The sequence below is a fragment of the Mustela nigripes genome, chromosome 14, assembly GCF_022355385.1.
Source record: "Mustela nigripes isolate SB6536 chromosome 14, MUSNIG.SB6536, whole genome shotgun sequence".
NCBI classification, from domain to species: Eukaryota; Metazoa; Chordata; class Mammalia; order Carnivora; family Mustelidae; genus Mustela; species Mustela nigripes.
Window position 1 is genome coordinate 41,912,650 of NC_081570.1, and position 7,290 is coordinate 41,919,939.

The 7,290-nt window shown below is 43.2% G+C and overlaps 1 protein-coding gene across 10 annotated transcripts in view; it reads right to left on the minus strand.

Moving 5' to 3' along the window:
* TUT4 (terminal uridylyl transferase 4) overlaps nt 1-5,699 on the minus strand; it is a 134,449-nt gene extending 128,750 nt beyond the window's left edge. For 6 of the 10 annotated variants that reach the window (XM_059374743.1, XM_059374746.1, XM_059374741.1 and 3 more), the window contains exon 1: nt 5,517-5,682. The gene's annotated coding sequence lies outside the window, so the exon portion shown is untranslated. Of the gene's footprint in view, nt 1-5,516 lie in introns of all 10 variants that reach the window. The other 4 variants (XM_059374745.1, XM_059374749.1, XM_059374750.1 and 1 more) reach the window with 3 other exon arrangements.
* Between the last annotated feature and the right edge of the window lie 1,591 nt (nt 5,700-7,290).

Consider the following 7,290-nt stretch of genomic DNA (forward strand, 5'->3'; position numbering starts at 1 on the left):
GAGCCTAAGGCAGAGGCTTAACCCACTGAGCCACCCAGGCACCCCCAAAGCAATGTTTTAACATATAGTGTAGACATCACTCTACATTCTAGATGACAGGAGAAGGTAAAAGACAAATAGCTTTTTTTCTTTTTAAAATTTTTATTTATTTATTTGATGAAGAAAGACACAGTGAGAGGGAACACAAGCAGGGGGAGTGGGAGAGAAGTAGGCTTCCCGCCCAGAAGGGAACCCAATGCAGGGCTCGATGCCAGGACCCTGGGATCATGATCTGAGCCGAAGGCAGACGCTTAACAACTAAGCCACCCAGGTGACCCGGCAACTATTATCTTAATATTAGTATGAGAACAGCTGTGACTCAGAGATCCCCTCAAAAAGGTCACCAGAATTTGAATACCGCTACCCTAAACTAACAAATACTTAGTAAGTGATCATTTCTACTTTGATTTAATTTTTTTTAAGTTTACTTATTTACATAATCTCCACCCCAAACATGGAGATCTAATCCATGACCCTAAGACCAAGAACAGCATGCTCTTCCAACTGAGTCAGCCTGGTGCCCCTGATTGAACAATTTTTTTTTTTTTTAAGATTTTATTTATTTGACAGAGAGAAATCACAAGTAGGCAGAGAGGCAGGCAGAGAGAGAGAGAGGAGGAAGCAGGCTCCCTGCAGAGCAGAGAGCCCGATGTGGGGCTTGATCCCAGGACCCTGAGATCATGACCTGAGCCGAATGCAGCGGCTTAACCCACTGAGCCACCCAGGAGCCCCCTGACTGAGCAATTTTAATGACAATTATTTAAACTACAATGTGCAGGAAAGACTGACAAAATGCAAGCAGATTTCACTATTATGTATAATTCACACTTTATATTCTTAAAATATATTTTTTTCTTAAAAATGTATTTTTTGACAACCCATGTAACTGTGCTGAACTTAACACCCTCTGCATGCTCAATTTTGACAACCCAAGTCTGGGGTACAACATAATGTAGTGGTTAAGAGCTCTAACTGCAGACTCAGACACTCTGAACACTGAGTTCAAATACTAAGTTTGCAGCGAACTAGCTATGAAATCCTGTCCAAGATACTTAGCCTTTCTGTACCTCTTTCCTCACCTGTAAATGAGGATAATACAAAAGGGTTGTTGAAGACTGAGTTAATACTTAAGATCTTTAGAAAGAAATTACACCTCGTAAAAATTGCAGTAAGTTATCTATCATCACTGTAAATCAAATACCCACCTAAAACTACCAGACTATTGGGGGATCTGGCTGGCTCAGTCAAGTGGAGCATGCAACTCTTGATCTCAGGGTTCTGACTTTGAGTCCCTTATTAGGTGTAGAGATTACTGAAAAATAAAATCTTTGCAAATAAATAAATTAAACTACCGGACTATTACTATTATGTGACTTACACCAATTTCTTCTTGAAAGTACAGGTTGCTTTGTGCAAGGATGAGCACTTTGCTCATCCTTGCTGATGAACACAGAGCTTGCAGGAAGCCCATACTCCCCAAGCCCTCATCCTATTGCTTTCTAATGCTAAACTAGAAATTAGTCAACCAAATTAAGGAATGAAAAAACTTCCTAAGTAACTATAACAAGTGATTACCTCCAGAGGTATTTTTATCTCAAAAGAATCTTCTAAGGGGCGCCTGGGTGGCTCAGTGGGTTAAACCTCTGTCTTCGGCTCAGGTCATGATCTCAGAGTCCTGGTATGGAGCCCCATGTCAGGCTCTCTGCTCCGCACAGAGCCTGACTCCCCGCGCCCCTCCACCCCCCACCTCGCCTACTTGTGATTCTCTCTCTCCCTCTCTCTCTCTCTCTGTCAAACAAATAAATAAAATTTTTTTAAAAATCTTCTAAGAAATTTAACATTTGGGATCCTCAAAAACTAATCTGAAATACAGCAACTACTAGAAAGAGGAGAAAAGAATATCATGAAAAAGGGTGCTTGACCATCCACCAAAAATGGGTTAACTCTGTTGGTAAGGAAGCCGAAGAGAAAGAAATACTAAACTAGGAGTCAGAAAACATACTTGTAATCACAACTCGAATACTATCTCACTTGGTGATCTTGTGTAACAAAATAAAAATCCAAAGGCCTTAACATACACAATAACCTTCACTCTCTATTTCCAACCATTTCGCTCACCACTCTATCCATATATCCTCAACTCTTGCCACACTGAATTTCTCAACTCTTCCTATTCTGAGCCCTTAACAACTTAACATCTTTGCATAGGTTATTCCTTAGTTCTGGACCAGCCTCCAGACTATACCCCCTTTTTTACCAGGCAAACTCCTACTCATCCTTCAAGAGCCAGCCTCTTCCCTCTGACCTTCCATGACCCAGTGCCTTGTAATTTATCTATATTATATGCAGACTCAGTTCCCTGAAGGGAGAAACTGTCTTCAATAATTCTGTGTCTCTAAAACCTACCAGTGTCTAGGATAATGTACAAATGCAAATGTTTGATAAATGATTAAATGATCGGTGAATGAGTAACCCTAGGCAGTCCATCCTACAAAACTGAGAGACTACTTGATACATCTGGAAAGCAACAAGGCATATATAATAGGAAGAACACACTGAGCTGTTCCAAATCTGACTCTACGATCTTAAGCAGAGACTGAACTACAAAAAAGGTTCCATAAGGTTGTTAAAAGTAAAAAAAAATAAACATGTCTAGCACAATGCCTGGTAAAAAGTTACTCAAATTCAGTTCCCCTTTCTCTCCCCCTTAACTCAGGATAATTATGGACACTCAATGAATTAATGTTGAGAACAATTTGGAAACCGTAACACATTATACAAAATAAATCTATCACTTTAGGGGAAAATATCTAAACTGTTCATCTTTGCATTTATATAACTTTTCTTTTTGGATCTGTAAAAACTGCTTGGGGACATATGCTGGTTTTTAAACATTTCCCCAAATTACACAATTATCTAGAATTCTAGAATTAAAACTTAGTTTAGTGTAAACCTTCTTAATTCACTTAGTTCAGTTTACACCATCTTAATTCCTCTTAGATTAGGAAGAAAAAAAATCTACCTATCACCTATTCTGCTTTAAACTACAGTGTTTTCTCCTTGTTTTAGGTCTTTAAGAACTGTTCTTCCTTAGGACATACTTCTATCTGCAGTCATGACTTTCACTGAATTTTGTAATATTATTTTATGGATTCCAGTATTTGTAGTTTACTTTCGAAAATAACACATCTCACTTAATTGTTATATCAAAATGGTTTGTTCTTTTTAAGGATAAACAAATTTTACGGCATCAGAATTTATAAGTCTTATTTATTGCCTGAAAACAGACACTTTCTGTAGAAAATAAATTCAAAAAACTTTCTCTACCCACAGATCCTGATTTGACATTGTATAAGGAACACAACATTAAAACAAAACAAAAATGGAACACAACATAATTGATGATTATTCATGTCAAGGTTAACCCTGAGGTCAAAAAAAAGTTTCTCTACTTACTAAACTGAACCTGCTCTGAGAACTAATAAAAATTCTCCTTAAACAACTTTCTATTAATCAGAAATACTTATAGTTGCTATTATAAATTTTTATTTTAAAAGGTCTAAAATTATAACAGACATTACTGTTCTAGTTAAATGAACTAAAAATAAATGTGAATCTGTGTGATTTAGGAATTACGAAATTGAACTAAACTTACATACATGATAACATCCTGTATATTTATCTGTAACTGATAACAATTTGACCTAGGACAATGAAAAGACCTTTTCTCTTTGTATTCAGACATTTGCTACATTTAAAACATTGAATGTCAATAACTTTCACTTCCTCTTCTGTATTATTTCAAGGAACCTTTAATTTTATTTTCCACACTAGTCAAATTAAAAATTGCAAATAGGAAGACTTACCGAAAAGAGCTCTCTTTCAAAGCAACTTTCTTTTGTTTATATTAACAATTACATTTTAAAGCATAAAATACATAAAATTTTAAAGCATAAAATGCTTATTGTCCCCAAAGTATACGGTTTTTAAGAACACTCTTTAAAATTTGTTTATAAAAGCATCACAGCAGACTAGACACTAGTGAATTCATTATTTTTAAAGCACAGCATTCTAAATGAAGCAATTTCAAAATTTTACAAGTTGTGACTAATAAGTACTAGGATGCAATGTGCAGCAATTTTTAAGGACACCTTACAAGGGTGCTGAGCCTAAAGAAAATTCCAGCGTACAATGTACTCATATACAGAACATGCTGACTGACACCAAGAACAAAAAAGTCAATTTTTTTTTAAAGCATTCCACAATCCACCACCCTAGTATAGTACTCTCTCTAAATTGTCGTATCTAGTTGGGATCATCCAGTTTTATTAGCTAATAGTTCTCATTACTTTAGAAACAGGATATGTTCTGTTTCACCAAGTGTTACACATTTCGCTACTACAAGACTTGGCGGGGGAGAGGGGCCTTTTGGAAACAAAAGGTAATCTGATCCACTACAGCTAATTACTAAATGCAAGCCAACAAAACAATTTGAATTGCGTTTCTAGACACTAAAAAGATCACAAAACCAAGTAGAATATCACACGTGTCAGGAACTACTTTTGTATAAAAAATATATCAAAATGAAAAAACATGGTATACCGAAACAAGATCTCACACAAGTTTCAAAATTCATCTGATTAAAGATCGGATAAATTTACGAAAAAAAAATGTTCAACCAACGTTCCTAAAATAACAGTAATTCATCCCATTCAGGCATGACTAGAAATCTGGACGATGTGCTTCTTTCACGTCCAAATATCTCATTCTTTTGCGATCCGGACACCAAAAGGACCTGAAACCTCTCGCGGAGGCGTGCAACACACACAGCTAGTGCTGTCTGTTTACAAATACGAATCTCAGTTTCCCACGTCAAAAGCGTTCATTACCACCATTCGACTGGGGGGCGGGGGAGAGAGAAGGCGGGCGAGCAAGAAACGAAATTCACAGACATCTCTGCCTTCTCTCCTCTCGACAAGGGTGAACCCGGAAAAAACCTTTATTATGTATTATATGAGTGTGTGTATTTGCCTGTTATATATGGGCATCTGTGTCTAACGGAGGGGGGGAATGAAAGAAAAGGCATACATGACAGAGAATCGTACTGGACCCAAGAGAATGCTCACATCAATCCCGTTAACTCAAAATCCGCCTCCCGGGTCTACAGGTTTCGGCCCGGAACCCAGAACCTCAGCCTCTCTGTGAAGTTCGGCCCTCGAAGCGCCCCAATGCCCTCCTCAGGCCGCCAGGCCGCCGCCCCTACCTCCCTTATCTCAACCTTCCCCTGGGACACCCGAAGTCCATTCCGGCAAAGAAAGAAGTGTCAGGCCCCAAGGGGGTGGCTGAGACACGCTCGGGCCGGGGCCCCGACACCTGCGAGGCTCCGCACCTGAGGAGGGCGAACAGGGGGCCGCCTGGCCTTTCCAAAGCACACCCCCTCGGCGCCCGGCGCTACGGCGCGGCCGGAACCTCCGTACCTGCGAGGCCCGCGAGCTACAGGCGCGCGCGGCGCCTCCTCATCTCAGTGGCTCCCGCTCCCCCCGCCGCCTCCTGCTGCCGCCGCCGCCGCCGTCACTGCCGCCGCCGCTGGAGGCCGGGACACGACGAGCTCAGGACTCCACCGCCATGTCCGCCGCGCCGCGAACTGCATTGTGGGGGGGAAGGGATGGGGTGGGGGAGGAGGAGGGAGAGGGAGAGAAAAAGGAGGACCCGCTGAGGGGAGGGGGCCGAGGGGGAACCAGGGAAGGGGGGAGGGGAGGGACGGACAGAGTGTTGAATGGAGTCCTGACCTCCGAGAGTTGGGCTGGGGAAAGACGCGGAGGAGACCCGGGAGAGGAAACGCAGAGGCGAGAGTTCAGGGGTACCCCCTCCCTTCGTTCTGGGGGCCCCAGGGTGCCGGTTAAACCGAGGCGAGGGGAAGGGGTAGCGGTAAACACCAATGGGGGGAGGGGCTGCGTTTGGAGGCTTGTGGCGGCGGCGAGAAACAAGAGGGAGGAGCCGAGGTGGGAGGGCAGCACACTCACACGCAGGCGGAGGAAAGGGGCGCGCGCGCGCGAGGACACTCGTTAGTCCGCGAGGAGGGGGCGGGTCCTCTAGCGCTGGGGGAGGGTCGAAGTCCGGGCAGGCTCGCGAGGAGGGGCGGGGCCCCCGGGTGGGAGTCGCGAGCTCCCGCTACCCGACGGGGCCCCACTGGGGAGAACGGGGACGCCGGCGTGCCTGAGCAGGTCGGGGTTACAGGCACTGCCCCGCCGCTCAGTTCTGGCTCCTGGGCCTCCCGCCCTACCGAGGCCTCCAAGCGAAAAGAAGGGCCAGAAAACCGCTTCTACGCCTCGCTCCAGAAACTGTCCTTCCCCCTGCTCCGCCGCCACCACCAAGGAAGCCTGATGTTGGACATGCACTTTGTAGCCTGGCACACGAACCGTTCTTAGCCCTAGCCTCCGTGGACCCTCGGCGCCTAGCGCGGGCTTCTGAACATCAAGGGGGAGCTGGACGAAGAAAGCCGGGGTCGACACCAGCCTAGTCACCTTTGCCACCAACCCACCAAAGCTGGAATTCTTTTCGAAATGCAGCCTATTTAGGAGTTAAGGAACTCAGCAGAAAAGTCTCAAAAACATCTCCCTACCCCGCGAAGATTTCAAAAATAATTTCTTTAGTTTCACTCGGGTTTGCAATTAACTACCATCTTTGGGCCCATTCTTACTTTGCTTTTAATAGGTTCCTCTGCATAATTATTTAAAGTCACAATCCGAAAGGATCTATGGCTTAATTTTTGTTTTGTTTTGTTTTGTTTTGTTTTGTTTTTTAAAGACCCCAGCCTTGGACATTGTTCAACCAACCCCTGACCTCAAAGCTGGACAAGTCACATAACTACAGCCCTTGCATTTGACACACACTAGGCAGGAAAAAGGTAGAACATGTGTGGACGTGATGGTGAAGGAGGTTGTTAAATCTTAAGTATTTACAAAATACTGCCTAATGCATATAATATGTCTCAAAGGATAGAATATATGAGAGGTTACAAGGAGAAAGGATATTCCTGCCTGTGTAGCCCCATCTACTTCCCACTGCACCTCAGAACTGGGTATTTCTCTGTTTATGTCCATTTGAATTTGAAGCTTTGAGAAGAGACCAAGCATTGCCCACCAAGTGCTAGCTAGGCCTTGAGCTGGGGACTTCACATATTTTACCCCATTTAACCCTCATAACAATCCCATGTGGTTAGTACTATTGTTCCCATTTACAAAGAGAGAA